Here is a 20,049-nt window from a genome sequence, read left to right on the forward strand (position 1 = left end):
CTATGCGAATGCTATCTTTTGAAATGATATGCCCAAGTAATTTTCCTTCCTCCATGGCGAACAAACTCTTCTTAGGATTCAGCGATAAACCATATTTCCTGCATTTTTGAAAGACAATTTTTAGGTGATGCATGTGCTCTTCATCAAATTTTGAAAACACCGTCAAGTCATCCAAGTACACCACCAAAAACACATCTTTCTCATTTGCAAACGCCAAGTCCATTGCATGCTGAAATGTGGCACCTGCATTCTTCAAACCGAATGGCATTTTGGCATAGTGAAATGTCCCCCATGAAGTTGTGAATGCTGTCTTATCCCTATCATCTTCATGGACTGAAATTTGGTTATATCCGGAGTAACCATCAAGCAACAACATACGAGATGCCCCCACTACTCTCTGAAGTATATGGTCCATCTTGGGCAGTGGATAGTTTTCCTTCAATGAGACCTTGTTTAGATTTCTGAAATCGATGCATAGGCGGATCTCACAGGTCTTCTTTCGTACAGGCACTAAGTTAGATATCCAGTCTGAAAATCTAATAGGCACAATGATAACTGACTTGTACAACCTATTTACCTCTTTTTCGATGGATGGCAGTAACTTTGGATTGATCCTTCTCAGCTTTTGTCTAAATGGTTTCTGATTGGGCTTGATAGGTATTGTGTGTTGAATGATGTTCGTATCATAGGTATTTAAATCAGAATAATCCCAAGAAAATACATCTGCAAATGAAGCCATCAAACTGATATATTTGTCCTTGATCTTTGGCGGTAGTGTCTTGGACAATTTTACCCATTTTGGATTTGTTGTTGTACCGATGTTGACTTCTTCTACAACTTTCTCCGTGGGCTGCAAAGTTGGCTTGCGAGCTACGTCATCCTGATCGAAAAGTTCTTCTAGGGGTATCAAGCCTTTAGGAATGATGTTATTCTTCAGCTGTAATACGTCCATTTGATTGATTTGTACTTCTTCTGTACCATTCCCTTTGTTCTCATCGTTTTCCACATCGATTAAGGTTTCTTTGAACTTGCCTTTGTTGAGCAGAAAATCCTTAATCTCCTCATCATCTTGGAACACTTGCCAATGTCGTTGATTGTCTGGAATGGTTGGACGGTGCTTGACATGGATTTCAAATTTATTGTTGGAGTTCATGGGGATCTTCAAGCTGCTCGCTGCCTTGGCAAGAGCATCAGCAATACTATTTTGTATTCGTGGCACACATGTCAAGGTGTATTCGGAAAATAGCTTCAAAATGTCCAAAACTGCATTACGATAGGCCTGCATCCTAGGATGTTTTGCTTGGTACTCACCTTTGACCTATTTTATCACCAACTCAGAGTCACCATATACTGAAATCCTCTTTGCATTCAACTTCCTAAGAATCTTCAGGCCAGCAATCAGAGCTTCATATTCAGCTTCATTGTTGGAACATTCGAAGGCCAGCTTGTAGGAGCAAACTCTCACACTGCTAGGTACTTTGTTTGGGGCGGAGAAAGGACTGTGTACCCAAATACCAATACCAGCTCCATCATTCCCTACTGCCATCAAAATCCATGGTCCATAAGCCTTCTTCTTCCTCTTGCAAGTGCTAAAAGTCTTTTTGCTGTCCAGTTTTTGTTTGTTGTCCATCGTTTGTTTGATGTCCATTGTTTGTTTGTTGTCCATTGTTTGTTTGATGTCCATTGTTTGTTTGTTGTCCATCATTTTCAACTGATTGACCAATCTTTTGTTGCTTTTCTTGTCTTTCTTTCTTCAAAATCTCTCTAAAATTTTCTGTTATCTCTGTAATGTCATCTGCTTCTACTATCTGGCTATCTATTTCCTTTAAACTATCTGAAAACAAAACAAAAGACTCTAAATCTGTATGTACATAGTTTATAGGATGATTTATCGGTTTCTCCTTGCTTGTGATCATATACTTCATCTTTTGTTCCCGATATAATTTCCTCATTTGTCCAAACACCGGGATTGTTGCATAGGAGAAATCCAGTTGTAATGCCCCCTTCAATTTTGCTACCCAAGACCTGGAAAGAAGCATGCCAAACCTTGGAGGAATGTCTACTACCACTACATCCATCAGAACATTTTTCATAGGAAGTTGATCCAAACTCACAACTAAGTCTTTGATGAGCCCTATGCATCTTACTCTGCTGGAGTCGAATGAATAGAGATCATGATATTAGCGGGTGATGTCCAGACCAAGCTTATCCATGATAGCCTTGGGCATGAGATTATGAGAGGCTCCGGAATCGAACATGGCATTGTGTAGCACAAAGTCATGCAACCATAAACTGATATAGAAGGGTGGCACTTCACTCTCGGGAGACTCACCATTTTTCGTGACCCAAAAATCATTTCAGGCTGATCATCCTCCATGTTTACCATGTCGGACATTGGGTCCAAATTCAACATTTTAGAAATCTGTCCTCTATAGCTGCTATTCTTCATGATTTCAGTCAAAGGGATGGATACCTTTAGCTTAGAAATCTCATTCTCTAGGCTGAAAGCGGGAGTTCTTTCTACCTCTTTGACTGGGATCTCTTTCCTTTCCTTCTCTTTTGAGGTGGCTGGTTGTTATGACTGTTCTGCTGATTTCGATTTGCTGCTCTTCGGAACAACCGCCTCCTTTCCCTTTCTTTGTGTAGCTAATAGATCTTCCTTTGTTGTTTCATCCTCCTTCTTTTTCTAAATTTGTTTAGCCAGTACATCTCTGTTTCGAAGGGAATATCACCGTTGTTGTGTGGACAAAGCATTCATATACCCCCTTTGATATTCTTCTGACTCTTCCTCCAACACGGTTTCGTTAGCTAGAGTAAAATCAGTGTCTTGGTGAGTAGCTGAATTTACTGCACATTCTTCTTCTTCGGTGATGTAAGTAGGCAGCTCATCTGGAGTAAAGAGATGGTTTTCTTCGAATATTACATTCCCTTCCTCATCTGATTCCGGTCCATGTACAAAATTTTGCTACAAAGGTGTTTGTACCGGCTGTTGTGCTGTCTGCTCTTAAGTCCGCTGATCTCTTTGTCTTATCCTATATTGTGGCTACTGTTGGCCACGGAAGTTAGGATTCCTAACTTGTGGCTCTGGCTTGTCAAGTTTTACCCTTTCAAGCATCTGTTCTACCTTCTTGAGAAACTGATCCATTAAAGAAGATTCTTCTTTCACCGTAGTTTTCTTCTCTTCTTTCGCTCTTGCTCTTTTGGACAACAGATTTGCCTCAACGCTGACCTCAATTTTCTGCATGTCTTCCATTGTAGCCGGTTCTCTCTCTCTCAATTGGTACGCCATGTCAGCATCAAAACTATCCGGAAACTTCATCATTTCTAGTCCCACAGGTGGCTTTAGATGGTCTGGGATGTCGTTGTAGACTGCATTAAATCTAACACAATAATCTTGGACCGACTCACCAGCATTCCGCTTGATTTGTTCATACTTGGCCAGAATTTGAAGGGGGTTCTTTTTGACTTCCCACCTATTCAAAAATTGTCTTTGTAGCTCAGCCAAGGTGGTGATGCTTGCAGCTATCAAACCTCTAAACCATTTCCTCACATCACCTGCAAATTTTTATACAAAGAGCCTCATTGCCACGTTCTCCGCGTTGATCTCATGAAGTTCATAGAAATCTGCCATTTTATCCACATGTTGTTGAGCTGTAACACTGTTAGGAGTGCCATCAAAAAACGGGATTTTACTTTGATAGTCATTTGGCATGTCATCTAGGACTTGGGATAGAACAAGGGGTGCAAAACGGGCAGCCATCATTCTTGGTGGATTTGGCCATGGAGGTGTTGGAGGAGTGTGCACAGTTTGTAAGGGGCTTGCACTAGGAGTTTGGGGTTGTGTGGCAATGTAGTTATCGATTAATCTATTAGCTCTTTCTGTCTCAAGGTCTACAAGAAATTGCGGATCGAGGACGGTGTAATCAATAGCCTTTTCAGATTTAGATTCAAACAGTGATATCTCAAATCGTTCGTCAAACTCAAGCTCTTCAAGATACTCAAAAATATCGCGACATGAAGGGGATTTGAACACGGGGGTTATGGTGCTTTCTTGACGAAGGAGTCTTGGAATCAAATTGGGATTTTCGTAAATGTCAAGAGGGTCCAGGTCCGGATTCGCTCTGATATATCGTCTTGAAGCCAGTGTGCTATTGGGATGAATTACGGGACACAATCAACTTACTCAGCCTTTCCAATCCTAAGCTCATCATCCGGAGGCCTAGAATTCTTATGAAACAAGGGGATTTGATTTTCAACTTAGTTCCCCAGTGGAGTTGCCAATATGTTAGCACCTAAATCTTCCTTAGGCTGAAGGAAGGCAAAAATTAGGGTAACCACAAACCACGCTCAATCTGGTAGCTAGCCCTACCAGAGCAGGAGAGGGCTCTCTCCGAGTCACACTCAGCGAATGGATATGAAAAATGGTCTGAGATGACTTACAATGTGATGTTTACCTTAGGATAGTAAGTGAAAGAGGATTTTGGAAAAGATTTTTGAAAGTGGTCGAGCTTCTGGGATGTATATGGGACTGGCGCTTAGCAAAGAACAGAGAATTGAGAATGAAGGCACATATTATTCCGTGAGGCAAGGTAGGCGGGAAGCGCAGCAATTTCAACTTAAGGTGACGCGGAATGGAAAGATTGCCAAAGATAGTGAAAAGGGCATGGTCGCATGAATCCTTTTCAACAAAAGAATAACACTGCACATGAAATTTTCCAACAGGCAGAGCAATATAAATTGAATTCTACCTAATCTCAATTAGAAAATTTCACTGAAATGAAACATGAAATGAATTATGAAACATAACAAGATGCATATGGAACATAAGAACACATTCGCTACACTCAAAACCACAAGAATCTCATGAAACAGAGCCGTTGCCTTTCATTAACTCTCTGTCAAAAATACACAGTGCAGAAACAGAGTTTCTTTCCCACAGTCTCCCAGAAGTCACAAGCCAGCCAACCCTTTGCAAATAACTTGCTTACAATATATAGAAAGTGTAGAGAAGAGATGGAATGCCCATGGGTTGGGAAGTTACTCAAATCATTTCGAAAAGGAGATGGAGAGCCAACCATCAGCTACAGGTGCAGCACTCTCAAGCATGACATTTGGCTGGGGTGACCCTTTGCATTCTTTTGCCACTTGGATAGATGCCCACCTGGAGAGAAAATTCTTTAAAATACGTCCTTGGTGCCAAAAAATCAAAGAGTAGATGACCGGGCCCACTTGGAGAATTCGCGACCCGAAATTTCGCGAAACGGGAGCAATTTGGCAGTTTTTTCCCCTACGAGTCGCGCCAAATTCCCTGTGCGTCGCGCCACATTGGAGCCTGTTTTGGGGCACTTGTAGGTTTCCAAAATGTGCCCAAGTTGGCTTTTTGGAAACCCTGTTCTATCTACTTTCCAACCCCACTGGAATTTCTGAATTTGAAACTCATTTGCCCCTCCAAATATTCATTCTCCCAAGACTGCTTTCTGTGTGTCCAAAAAGTGGCAAAGAGGCCATTTTTGGGTGTTTTTTTACCTTTAGGAGACCCAAAACTTGTCAAAATTTCTTTCCCAGACACCAGTAGACGTATTTTTCGATGCTAAATCCAAATATGTAAGCGGTTCCTCGATTGGAGTGCTAGAATTTTAGCGTCGCGCCAGTGGCGCGGCGCATAGGGAGAAATTTCCTGTTCTGTGCTCAAAAATTTTTCCTGTGACCAAAATTTGCCCAAATTTTTTGGAATTTGGGATGGAGGTTCCCTATGAAGTGCTTTGCTATGCCAAGGAAGCCTTAGCCAAGATTCGAAGCCGATATTGCTCCTTTGCCTCCTTTGCCTCTTTTGCCTTTTTTCTCGCTTTGCTTAATTTTGCCTTTCGGCTCCTCATTCTTGCCTTGGAACTCATGTTGCGGGCCTGGTAGTGATAAGTCATGTGCCTCGACATGTCTTTCTCCCTGTTTGCTTTGTCCAATAGCCTCTCCAAATGCATGTTGACCCTCTCAAGGTTGGACTCCAGGTCTTCATTGATTTCTTGCTCCAAAGAGGTGAGCAAAACCCTTCTTCTTTGAGCAACTTGGCACTGCTCACGGATGTTCTGTAGCTCCATGATCATCTGTTGGTCCTCAAGCTGTTTTTTTCTCTGCTCCAGGTAGTTCATGTTCCACTTGGCCCTTTCTAGATCAATGGTCAAGTCTTCAATCTCTGATTGCTACTCCTTGATGATCTCTATAAGCTCCTCATTGGTGGGTTCTGCATCTGTCTCATCATCCTAGAGGAGAACAAACTCGGTTTCTTGCTCACCTGATGGCCCCTCCACCTGCACTGGCTCCTTGCCCTTAACTGCTCCTGTGGTGCTGATGGCGGAAGCGAGGTCCCTTCCACCCCGAGTGGAGATAACACTCGCTTTGCTGCTGCAAACAATGGTCTGGTGCCTTTCGGATAGCCTCTCTGATATGTGATGAAAACTGGCATGGTGGCAGTATCATGACTCTCAAACTGATGTGAAGGACTTCCCATCTCAGGCTCAAACTGATATTAAGGACCTCCCACCTCATGTTCTGCCTCTGATATCACCGGTGACGCGCTGAAGAAATCATGGGAGATGAAGTCCTCCCAAGCAATACCCTGTAATCCCAACTGATGGTCCACCAAAATCCGGATGAGAGCAAAATGATAGACACTGTTTAGCTGCTGTCGTGGGGTCTTGCGCTACATGAAGTTTTTCATCTTCTCAATGTTGTTGCAGATGAAAAATGGGAGGCTCATCATCTTCACCCTGGTGAAATGCATGAGCAAGCGGATGTGATAGGCATAAAGGCAAGAAAACCTCCCCTCGCAACTGAAATACTTCATGATCAATCTCATGAGTGGGGCATACTCCTCCCTCAAAAATCTGAATGGAAAAACTCTAGTGAGCTGGCTCAAGCAGCTGTTCTTGATGTAAGGCTCATAGTGATGCCTCTCCACTTTCTTCTTCTTATGCCACTGCTCTCCAACGTTTGGTATCCCTGTTGCCACTAATATAGCCTCCGGTGTCAAGGTGAAAGTGACCCCAGCCAGGACAGATTGGCCTCCCTGTAGATGAAGTGCGAAAAGGTGGGCCAACTCATGATGTACTCTGACATTTGCCACCCTTTGGAAAAATTCATAACATGCCAAGTGCTGGAAACAAGACATGGCAAGTGGGCATGCCTGTAGCTCTGTGAGGGTGTTGGGCTCGTCTCTGAGATATCTGCCACTCCGGTGATGTCTCCTATGGGCCCTCTCTCCTGAAAATGTGTCACTGTGTGTATCCCCCTCATAATCTGATGAATTTTCTTATGCCATCACTGCTGCTTGTACCCTAAGTTTAATGTTGCCCTTTGAATCCAAGGAAACTAATAAATGCTCTGAAAATCTGTCACCAAGGGGACAATAAAACAGGGGAGTGTTAGGAGGGGAATGATGAAAAGGGGAATAGGGGTTTAAACAGGAAATTTATCAGGGATTCAGGAGTGTTTGGGGTGTGGTTTTGATGGGGTAGGGTTAAGGACATTTTGAGCTATAGGAGTAAAGGGGAGAAAGGGATATGATTGCAATGTAGCTAGGGTAACTATTAGGGGAAACGACTCCAGGGGAATTAGCTGATAGAGGTAGGGTAGGAGCGTATTTAGCAATCAAGTTACTATAGCAAAACCCTAGCTTTTTTGTCGTTCTTTGTGCCATTTTTTTGGTTAACTTAATAAAGTTTTGCCCTTGATTTCACAGTCACCAACACATATTTTTTCTTGAGTTAAGGATCAATGATTAAAAGATCTAGGGCCACTTTTGCAATGTTGAGAGCCATTTACAAAAATTTCGCTGACTTCGGTGCTTTTTTAGGCTCACAGGCCTCTGTGCCGCGCGCTTTGCCCAGTCCGCAGAGCGCCAGGTATGCGCCGCGCCAGTGCAGTGTTAACATTGTGGCCGGACTCCCAATGCGCCATGCGCCCTGAGTGCGCCGCACCACCTTGTGTGTGCGCCGCGCGCTTTCAAACGACATTCATTTGTTTGGAAAAACAGGGGAGAGGGTTTTAGGGTGATTTAGGGTGATTTCTTTAGGAGACAAGGTGGAATGGAGGTGGCTATGATGAGGAGCGAGGGGACAAGGGGAGGGGAAACAAAACTTTGGTGGTGTCTTCAAATTTACAAACCCCATTTATCATTTTTGTTTTGGTGATTATTTGCATGAATGGCCAATATGCTTTGGATCTTTACTCAACGTCTTAGAAACACTGCTATTGACCCAATTGATAGAGAAGAGGTTTCATTTGGGCCTACCTCTTGTTTTCTAGCCTCCAACCAGGATATAGGATGAGTTTGCAAGTTTTTTTTAGCTCCCTGGCCCAGTGCGTCGCACGCCAAGCCCTGTGTGCCACGCGCCCTGAGTGCGTCGCGCCCTTGTCGATTTTTCACTGTGGGTTGGCTACCGATGCGTCGCACCCTCCGTGTGCGTCGCGCGCCCTGGTGTGTGCGCCGCGCCACCTAGAAATCTGCCCTCCTTGCTCTAATTCCTCCTCCTTAGCTCTCTTTTCTTCAACAATGCCTCTCTCAAGCCTTTCCTTATCACAATGACTTAGTTTTGGGTCAAAACAAATATATATAGGCTTTGAGAGAGTTGGGTTGAATTTTTTCTTCTTTGAAAACCCACTTTATAATGTTTAAGTTTTTCACTTTTTATTGACTTTAAAACACTCTGCTTTTTCCCTTTTTCTTTTAAATTTTGGCTCTCATGATAAAATTTTCGGCATTTCTTTGCGGGGACTGTGTGACTGGGCCTCTAGGTTTGAAATCCGTGACTGCATATGAAAATGTCAACTGTTGATTTTTGGAAAATTTTGTCATAGTTGACCTTGTTTGACTTTTCTTCAAAACAGAGTTTTGAAGAAGAGTCGATGTCTCTTGCGGTGATGATGAAGCTTTCTGAACTGTAGCTGTATAAGGTCTCCTTCTGACCTGCATGGCTTGTTCTGGACATTTTTTTAAAGGACCACATTGATGATTTCCTAGACCCAACCATAAAAATTACTTTGTCTTGTAATATGACCAGACCTTGACTATCATGAAATTTCAGTGATTATGTACAAAGACCTGAACCAGCAGGGGCCAGAGATAAGAGAAATGACCAGCATGACTATCTCCATCAGATCATGGCATGTCCCTAGTGAAATGCAGCTGAGTGGATGGAGCGGGACACCTAAAATTGAAATGCACAAAGAGCTTTGATCTCTGACGGAGGGCTGACCAGACTGACTCTAACAGGCTGGAACGACCAAAAATTTTGGTTATGGGTCCATTTTGATTTCCTTTGCTTTGGAAAGAATCCCACTTATGCAGCCACCGAACATTTCTCTAGGAGTGCCTGGACCAAAAGAACCACGGATGCAGCGATGGTTAGACCTTATGGCTAGGCATGCTGGCCTGTCACAGATCTCATTTTCATATTTCTTCTTCGAGTGGTTTGACCATTAGGATATGGCCCTTGCAGAATATCCATATGTAGGGATGGATTTCCGAGGCGATCCAGATTTAGCACTACCAGTTGGGGAGAATTGGAACGCTATCGGTAAATTGATTTGACCACACTTTTTGATTTTGAGTTTTCCATTTTTTTTTGTTTTTTGATTGTTACCAAGACTAAAAAACTCATATGTGTATGCAGATATTTGACCAATTCGACCTGTGGCACACCCACAGGAAGAAGATGCTCCAGTGGAGCGAGCTGTCGAGAGGGAAGTCCTTAAAGATTTGGATATAGCAGAGACCCTGGCACAATTGCAAGATCATGTGGAGAGCTTAACTCTCGGCATCCCAGATGTCTAGATTGATGAGTTACCCATGAGGCCACAGTGCCATACCACTAGTGTGCCGAGTTGTTGGACGAGGCTCCTGCACATGATAGCACAGGCAGTGACCTGTTATCATCAGCGACACTAGTCTAGGATGTTTTTTCTGCATTCATTTTGAGTTTCTGAGTCAAATGACCAATTTTGTCTTGGACACAAAATATTTGTGAAAACTTTTAAACATCTATCTATTTGACTTTCGGAGTTTTATGTGGTTAAGTGATGAAATCCTATGCAAATGATGATGTGAAATGCTTTCTTTACATATGCTGCAAATGTCTATTTAACACATAGTTTGCTAAAGAGTCAGTCAATGTGTTTAAATTTATGGAAATATGCTGATATTGAATGAAATCAAAATGTCTTTCCAAAATTCTAACTCTTAGGAACATGCGATGTATAGTTGGGTTTCTGACGAAATAAACACCAATAAGCCATAGAATGACAAGTTGTGAATCTAGCCTAACAATGATTCGGCGTATGCCATGTGAAATGGCATCAGAGAGGAGTTCAATCAACGTGTTATACTCAGCGATGTTGTTTGTTGATTGACCAATACATATCCCTCTAAAACTCACTAACTCGCCGCTTGGAGCGAAGATGGCCCAAGCTACAAAAGATAAGTTCTGCGTACTATGACTAGCTCCGTCAACATACCCAACAAATGGTTCTGAAAAGTTTGACATCTGCAACAAATGTGAAGTGGATTACCTAACCAAATTGAAACTCTAAAAGAAAAACTAACACACAAACATGCAATGAAAGCATATGTACAGTGAGCTTTACTACACTTAATCAAGCATAGTAACATCTGAGATACAACCCGTTTAGGGGCTATGACAGTGGAATCCCATCATAATCGACTAACTGGTAGGCTCCTTTTGTCAACACACGTTTAATAATATAAGGGCCCATCCATAATGGTTCAAATTTCCCTGCTCCTAATTTTTTAGAATCTTGATCTAAAGCAAGACCAGGTCACCTTCTAAGAAGACACGAGGCTTAACATTTTTGTCATATTGTGCCTTGATGTGTTTCTTATGTGCTTTGTTAGCCAATGCGGCATCACGACGGGTTTCATCCTGATGGATTAATTCCAAGAAATGAGCTTCTTCTTAAAAAGTTTTGGGTAGAAGGTCGATTGCGAGCTTGAGGGATGAGATTTCACATTGAATTGGTAAGACTGCTTCCAAACCATACACCAACTGAAAAGGCGTAAATCCGGTTGCATTTCTCACCGAGGTCCGGTATGCCCACAAATCTGAGTACAAGATTAAATGCCAATTCGGCTAATCGACTCCAATCATTCTTTGCAGTATGCACTTAAGGACCTTGTTGATTGCCTTAACTTGTCCGTTAGCCTGCGGATAATATGGAGTAGAACTGTCATGAGATAGTCCTAACTTGGTAGTTAACTCTATCATCATGTGATTGCGAAAATGGGACCCATGATTTGTGACTATAGCCTGTGGCACACCGAATCTAGAAACCACATGATTGAAAAAAAAAAGAGCAGTTGTTTCGCCATTATTGTTCAATGTAAGCATCGCCTTGGCCCATTTGGTAAAGTAGTCAACAGCGACTATAATATACCCATTCCCCCTGGCCAAGGTGGGGTTATATGTCATGAAATCAATGCCCCATTTCGCGAATGGGCCAACAACAACGACGGGATGTAGCGGTGCACGTGGTAATCTAGTTTTACGGTCAAAAATCTGACAAGCATGGCACTTTCTGATAGCAAGTATGCAATCTTTGAATATAGATGGCTAGAAGTAACCAGCTCGTAGGATTTTTTGTGCAGTTGCGTAACTAGATAAATGCCCCCCACAAGCACCTGAATGGCATTCATTCAAAGCTTTTTCGGCCTCCTCGTGCGTGAGGCACCTTCGTAAAATCGTATCGACGCCACGACGATAAAGTGTATCACCAACGATCAGATAACCTTTGGCTTGGTATCGAGTACGTCATTGTTAAAAACAAGAGGTGTTAGGCCTAAAAGCTTGGGTATAGAGATGTATCAATATATCCCCATACCATGGATCACTTGACGATATCAGAAACAGACACTCATCCATGATTGATACTTCTAATGTTAAATCGTTGGAGGATGAGGGAAGGTCGCAAAGTAGCTCTGCAAAGACGAGAGATTTCTTTGATTTGGATTTGATGAATTCCAAATCAAACTCCTGCAAAATGACTATCCATTTAGAATATTTGCCCCCCAGAAATTGACGTGACAAGATGTATGTCAGATATCATTTTGGGATTCAACTGCGTTAAGTAAGTCACTCACGTATGACCATTTCCATGAGAGGTAGTCGTAACTGACTAATTTCTCATGATTTTTGAATAGTTCACTTAGCACTCATTGCATCGGGTGATGCTCACAGGGGTGAAGAAGTGGGATTGAAACTAGTGAAATGAATCACATAGCATCAATCATCACTTCCAGGGCTTGCACCCGGTAAGCAGGACTTCCCAGGAGGTCACCCATCCCAAAACTCCTCTGGCTCAAGCGCGCTTAACTGTGGAGTTTTCCCCACAATCAAGCCCACTTAGCTTGCTACCCCATTTGCAAAACCTTAGCAAGTATTGTGCCTCATGAACCATTCAAGTAGAGATCCCTTGACTCTTTTTGAATTTAAGTATGGGGGTTTACGCAGTGCATTATATTAGATATCATTTTGGGATTCAACTGCGTTAAGTAAGTCATTCACGTATGACCATTTCCAAGAGAGGTAGTCGTAACTGACTAATTTCTCATGATTTTTGAATAGTTCACTTAGCACTCATTGCATCGGGTGATGCTCACAGGGGTGAAGAAGTGGGATTGAAACTAGTGAAATGAATCACATAGCATCAATCATCACTTCTGGGGCTTGCACCCGGTAACCAGGACTTCCCAGGAGGTCACCCATCCCAGAACTCCTCTGGCTCAAGCGCGCTTAACTGTGGAGTTTTCCCCACAATCAAGCCCACTTTGCGAAGGAGAATATAATGTCGAAATCTCTGCACAGCTTGAACAACTACCAAAGCTAACTTTTCAATGTATGAATATTACTTTCTATATCATTAAGATTGCAACTTAAATAATATACAGGATGTTCAATTCCATTATCTTCTTGCACTAAAACCATATCGATGGTTGTATCTACAGCGGCTAGATACAGGTAAAAGTCTTTTTGATAGTTGGGGGCATACATTAATGATGCTTTTATCAGGGAATCTTTAAGAGCATCAAAGGAAGCTTGCGCAACCTGATCCCAATGGAAGGATACCCCTTTCTTCAAAAGACGTGTATAACATTTACCTAGCTCAGCATAATTTGGAATGAACCTCCTCAGAAAGTTTTCCTTCCCTTGAAGTCTCTAGATTTGTAACAAATTTGAAGGTGGAGGCATGTCAAGAATTACTTGAACCTTTATTGGATTGAGTTGAATTCTATCCTTAGAAACTACAAAGCCAAGCAATCGACCAGAGCCAACACAAAACACACATTTGTGTGGATTGAGTCTGATTTTGTAGTGTCGACAACATAAGAATATGGCTCTCAAATGTTGTGGGTGATCAATCCATTTTCGCGAATGAGCAGGAAGATCATCAAGATATGGTTGAACTATCTGTTTGATGTCATGGAAGACATAATTCATTGCCCTTTGAAATGTTGCCCCTACATTCTTGAAACCGAAAGGTAATTTACGATATGTGAATGTGCCCCACGGACATATAAATGTAGTTTTTGATTGGTTCTGTGGGCGAATATTGATTTGATTGTAGCCGGAAAATCCATCCATGAATGAAAAGATTTCGCATCCGGCACATTCATCAATGATCTGGTCGATAAAGGATGTAGGATAGTTGTCCTTTGGACATGCTTGATTTACATCCCTATAATCGACACACACTCTTATCGTTCCTTGTTTTTTCATCACTGGAACAATATTTGATACCCAATCAGTGAGGGGTATAAGGTAAATGAAGCCAGCACGCAAAAGTTTTTCAACCTCTGCTTTAATGGTAGCGGCTTTCTTTGGATGAATAGGTTGAAGCCTTTTTCGTACTGGTTTGACATCAAGATACATCTTCATCTCATGTTCAACGATGCTTGAGTCAATGCTTGGCATTTCTTCATAATACCATGCAAAGACATCTCTAAATTCGTGAAAAAGAGCACAGTAATTTTCTAGTTCTGATGCAGAACAAGATTTGCCGACGTGAATATTTTCTACAACATTGTGTTTGGTCGAAATATTTATGGAGATAGTATCTTCAATGTTAGACAGATTTCACTCGAAACCAATTGTAGTTACAGAATTCAATAAAAAATCAACGATTGAAGGGTGATTGAGTTATTTTGAATAATCTTCATTGCCATCTCGAAGGTGGGAATGATGATGATAATCTTCCCACGGCGTCTCTCCTATCATCATTGATTGAATGATTCCTTTGTCTAAAAAAATGTATACGAGACCAAGGATCAGAAGACGTGCCATATTCTAAAGACCTATCTACCCATACAACTGTTGAGTGCGGATTCAGGTTTGCTGCACAAGCCCAGTAGATTGATTGCTACAAAGATTCGATGGGGCTTGGCGGCAATGCCTCGCGATGATCATCACTCTCAAAATAGTTGGAACTCTTCTTAAACTCAGATGATGTAGAAGAGATCATGTTGCAGGTTTCCACTGTTGCCACTTCCGCGAAACCAGATGGTGATGGTAGGGTAAAGGTACCCATCAAGGAAGGATCTTTTAGGAGACCTACTCCAACATTTTGAAGTGATTGTGAATTTCCATGTATCAATGGAATGCTTCCAGTGGCTTGTGAACTATTAGCAAAAAAGGCTAGTTGGTCGATGACTATGATTCCACCTTTGAAGGGAAATGCAATCGTTCGAAAGTATGTGGACACAACTGCAGCCATAGCATAAACCCAAGGCCTTCCCAGTAAAATATTGTAATCAAGGAGTCCATCAATGACCTCGACTTCAATATCTATTGTTTTTCCCCCTAGTTCTACTTGCAAGCTACTTAAAATCCCATATGGAGTGTACGTTCTTCCATCGAAATCTTTTAGTGTTGTTGGTGATCGTGACAAGGATGGTGAACCAAGAGTTTTCCAGCAACTCATTGACATGATACAAGTAGATGCCCCCTCATAAATAATGGTTTGATGAACATTTTTGTTGAGGGATTTTACCTGTATAAGGAAAGCAAGTTGTGCTAGTAACTGTGGTGTATATCTTGTATGATTAAAAACCACAAGATTGGAATCCATAGGATCGATCCCACCTATCGCTGATAACAAAGCCTGCTTTTGGAAGGGACAATTTTTTAATACCTTGAGTGTCGACATAGCGGAAGGTGATTGAGCTAGATCCTCCACTATATTATAATTTTGGGCTGCTCGACCACGAGGATTAAATGTTGATTTGTGTACAACTCCCTTCAATGGCTTAATTGTTAATTCAGGAATAATCGATGGAACAACTTCTGGTGAAGTCGTGGTCGAAGTATTAGGTTGATCAATAGCCGGGTTGTTCGACGATGATGGATTCCCATAATCTTTATTCCTTTTCGATACCAAAACATCATTTTGCTTATTTTCGATGGATAGCATAAGCACTTGGGATGTGGAAGCATAATCGGTGGCAACCATATGTGTTTCTGGGTTCGGAAACGGATCTGTCAGCACCACTGAGGTATTCGAAGCCTATAAAAGTTTAGAAACCTCAGATCGATGTGGACATACTCTTGTGAAATGCTCATCATTGCATATCAAACATGGATAACGAGGTTTCCTAGCCACAGTAGGGGTTTTAAATGATTTTTCAGGAGTGGAATTCTCCTGTTTCTTCTTATTATTCTTCCCCTTCTTCTTGCCTCCTGGTTGCTTTGGATTTTTTTCCTTGTCAGATGACACGGCATTAATCTCATAAGCAACAGTGCTTTTAGATGAATTTGCATTTTGACTGGAAATGGCAAGAGCTTGACCAGATGGTCCTCTCTTCATTTGTGTGCTCAAGGAACTGATCACGTCGTCGTCGGCATGAAAGTCCCTACTTGATTTTGGAGGGGGTGGAACGGCAAAAGCTGGTCTAGGTGCATCAAGAATCTTGTCATAGAGCGTGCCTGATTGTGTATAAATCAGATCCAAATATAAGGCACGAGCAATGACTTGCTCTTTTGTGACAAATCCTCCTTTCGCCACATCCTCAGTGATAGATGGCAATAAGGACTTTATAAACCACTTAGCAAAAAGCTGATCTAGAACATACGTGTTTACCATTCGACGACGACGCCACCACTCATGAATATGATCAGATATGTGAGTGGAGGTAGTCTGTTTAAAGTTGGTAAGAAGTTATGTTCCAGTTTCGTACCTGATAGGTAACTGAAAGTGGTTTAGAAAGGTAGTGGCGGGAAGGGTGAAGTTATCAAAAGAAGCTATAAGTAATTCAATATACCATTTTGCAGCTAGACCAGTAAGCGTTCTCTGGAAAAGACGAAGTCTAATCGAATCATCATTCACGGTGTTGGATGAACACCATAAATGAAAAGTCATTACGTGATTTCGATGGGTCTTCTCCTGGATTTCCATTGAACTTTGGAATGTCAGATGGCAATTTATGTGGAATCCCTGGCCACCAAGGGGCGTATGCAATTGTATCGTTAGTGAGCCGATTCAAATCTAGTAATTCAAGAGTTGCTACAAATGGAAATTGTTGATTCAGGTTGGGTGGAGCATACCCGGGATAAGATGGAATCGCCTGAGCAATAGGTCTTTGCATACCAGCATAGGGCATCTGTGCCTGGTAACCTTAATAAGGTTGTTGGACATAACCAGTATAGGGTAGTTGTTGATAACCAGTTTGGAAACGTGGCTGTCCATAACCTGCAAAGCCTTGTTGTCTAGATCCTCGGTAGGCTTGATATTGACCAAATCTAGTTTGAGCTTGTGAACCAAGTCCAAACTGGGGTTGGGTTTGCTGGAATTGAGGTTTTTGATATTGCGACAGCCATGGTTGTTGGATCGTTTGCTGCTGTCCAGTACTGGAATATTGACCAAGTTGCAAATTAATTGTACCCGTGTGTGTCTGAGTCATTCCGGATAAAGTAACACTAACCTAAGGTTGTTGTTGAGCCCCAGAAACAAGCGCCTATTGTATAAAAACCTGAGAAACTTGAGCCTTTTGCCTTGAAACCTGAGGTTGCGAGGAAGAAGGAACAATTTTTACTGGTTGAGATACAACAAGTTGTGCTTGTGATTGTGGCACAGTCATAACAGCAGGTGTAGTGGGAATATTCGACACAGGTTGGATTGGTTGTGTTGGATATACAACCCTTGGTTGATCTGGCAGTACTAGTATCCAACCACTAGCTGTAATTCCAGTTTGACCTGAATACTGTGGGAAAATCTCATATGGTTGTCCCCCGGAAAAAGGAGGAAACGGTGAGTAAGCATATTGCTCTCCATATGGCAGTAGTCCAGTGTTTAAAGGATATATCGGTCTCTGATAACTGGCTTGGCCAAATTGATATTGATATGCAAGATCAAATTGTTGAGTTTCCATGTGAGAAAAACCAGATGGGATTCCGGACGAGTAAATGGGAGTAGACCATGGTGCCAAAGCAACCCCTGAGTGGGTTCCAACTAGTGATTGGTAACCAACCGGAACAGATGATGCACCGTATAAATGTGACTCAGGTGTACCAGAAAACATTGAAGGAGTAGCAGCAGAAGAATCTTCCGCAACTGCATCAAATGATACATTCCTAGATGTTGATGGTTGCTCAGACATGGTTAACTTGTCCAAAATTTGTCCTAACGATTCAACAGGATCTCGCGATGAAGCAAGATTAAAGGAAGCAAACTCAGGAGTAACAGGATACAAATTAATCCCAGTTCCAAAATGAAACAGGGTGTCAGATGGGGGATCCTCTACTATCTTCTCTACAACAATCAGACCAGGTGGAAGAGGTTGACCGTCAGGTCCGTAAAAGATTTCTGGAGCCGAAGAAGGTGTAGTTTCTACAGTGACAAATGCTGGAGGGGTGACAACTTCTGGATACTGAAATTCAAAGTCCAGATGTTCAGGTAAATGAACTACTATCTCAAAGGGAGGTTCTTGAACAACTCCTGGTTCAAATGTAACCTCAATTTGAACTTGAATGGGTTCCGGACCAACTCTAGATGGAGTTGTTTCAGGTTCAGAAGTATTTACCGTTACACTAGGATCAGTTCTAATGGCCTCTGGTAACTGCGAAACTTCCTCTTTAAAGGTGGATGTACCATAAATAATTGGTGTAACTGGAGTCTCTAATGATGTTGAAATGAATGTTCCAAATAACCCAGATGAACTAGACTCAGTTAAACGAGACCGCTTTGTCCGAATTAGTTTCGCTTCCGAAGGGAAAGACAGTTGACTCGCTAATCTCAGCGAATGACAGGGTTTTAATTGACTTTCTTCCACGATTGCGGATTACTTGATCAACTTAAAAATCAACTAAGGGAAAGTGATGTTATTTCATGGTCAATTTATTTTAACAACACTTGGACACAACTTTTCTTTTTTAGTTTTAAAGAGTCAAGAAAAAGCTAAATATGACTCTAGTCGCCTTCGATTTTTAATGAACCTGAAAGGACAAGTGCTCAAATGGACCTTTTCTTTTAGAGAGTCGAAAAGGAATGAAAGTGACTACTCTAGAGAATCTACACAAAAAGGTTTACCAAACCAATCGCAAAACTGCAATATACACCTTGGTGATAAATGAAAGATAAATTACCAAGGACTTATGTACGGAAGTCAATCTTCCCGAATGTTGTGTTCAGTGCATTGCGATTGATAAGGCGGAAAACTCGGTTTCCTATGGATAAAGGATTTAAGCCTATTGTGGTCTCCCAATATATACGCGACGGTACGGGGAGCACAAATCTGTGCTAGCACTTGTCGTATCAAAGAGGAGGAATCACCCAACCTTCAATGAAAACGATAGCCACTAGGTTTAACGATGCTGGAACACGTCTCTAGCCTAGACCTCTAAATGTGTTGCGTTAGATTCCAAAGTGTTGTTAAGTTCATTGAAGTTCATTTTAAAGTTTATCTTTCTTAAAAGTTTGCCTTTGATGGTTCACTGCGAAATGTGATCTGAAATTCCTAAAGATGAAATCTACAATGATAAGCAATCTTTTCATTTATTTGACCAATCAAAATCCTAACTACAAGGGATAGAGCATAGAAGCGCTTTTTAAAGCAAACAGCATAGAGCACACACTAATGAAATTTCCCTAAATCATCTTTTTGCACACAAACCAAAAATTCCAAAAAGCAAACGCATGTATTTGTTTTCAACTCTCCTTAATGTGAATGATTAAAGAAGGAAAACTAAATGTATCAATGACTCAAAATGTTCCACACAAAATGACAATTTTGACAGTTTTTCTTCAAAGAGAGAAAGGAAGACTCAAAATGACACTTTCAAACTTGAAGAAATATATTTTCAACACTTTGAACGAACTCAAATCAAATCAAATGCATCAATAATAGTTTAATCGATAAGCTATGAAGGAGGATTTGCGACACTTCACTTTTTCGACGAAAATTGAAGACTTTACGACACTTTTTCTATCGAAAAGGACAAATCGATTATTACTACTTTTGATAAGGGATTGTAAATGAAAAACAAACACTCAAAAACATTCACCAATCCTAATATAAATTGAGGCTGATCTAAGTGATGTAAGTTGGCTTCAGTGATGAGGTATTGTTCAAATTCAACAAGCAACGAAGCAGGAATGAAAACTAGTCAAAAACCCTCAACTCCTAGATGGGAAAATTCAGTTTCAGTCATCCATCGCAGGTACTAGTGATATATAGTGCGATTCATAGCACTTTTCCCTTTCGAGAACTGAGATGCATCTCACTTTACAGTTCAAGACAGTGCGATGGTCCAGGGAGCTATTTCTGAAAGTGTTTTGGCTCAAATTTGTAGCAATTTTCAATGGATTAAGCTTGATTTTGATGAACAATGATAAGAAAAGTATGATGGAATGTCCTAAGAGGTTACTAAGCTACCAAAAAGGGAATTTTGATGCTTTTGAAAATCAAATGCTCAAGATATAAACTAAACTAGAGATTGACTGAAATAACATTTATCTACTATGCAATTGTAGAACAAAAGCGGTTCGAAAGCT

This window comes from Pinus tabuliformis, chromosome 3_2 (genome assembly GCF_031772625.1).
Source record: "Pinus tabuliformis cultivar Carrire ecotype Pingquan chromosome 3_2, CPIR1, whole genome shotgun sequence".
NCBI lineage: Eukaryota > Viridiplantae > Streptophyta > Pinopsida > Pinales > Pinaceae > Pinus > Pinus tabuliformis.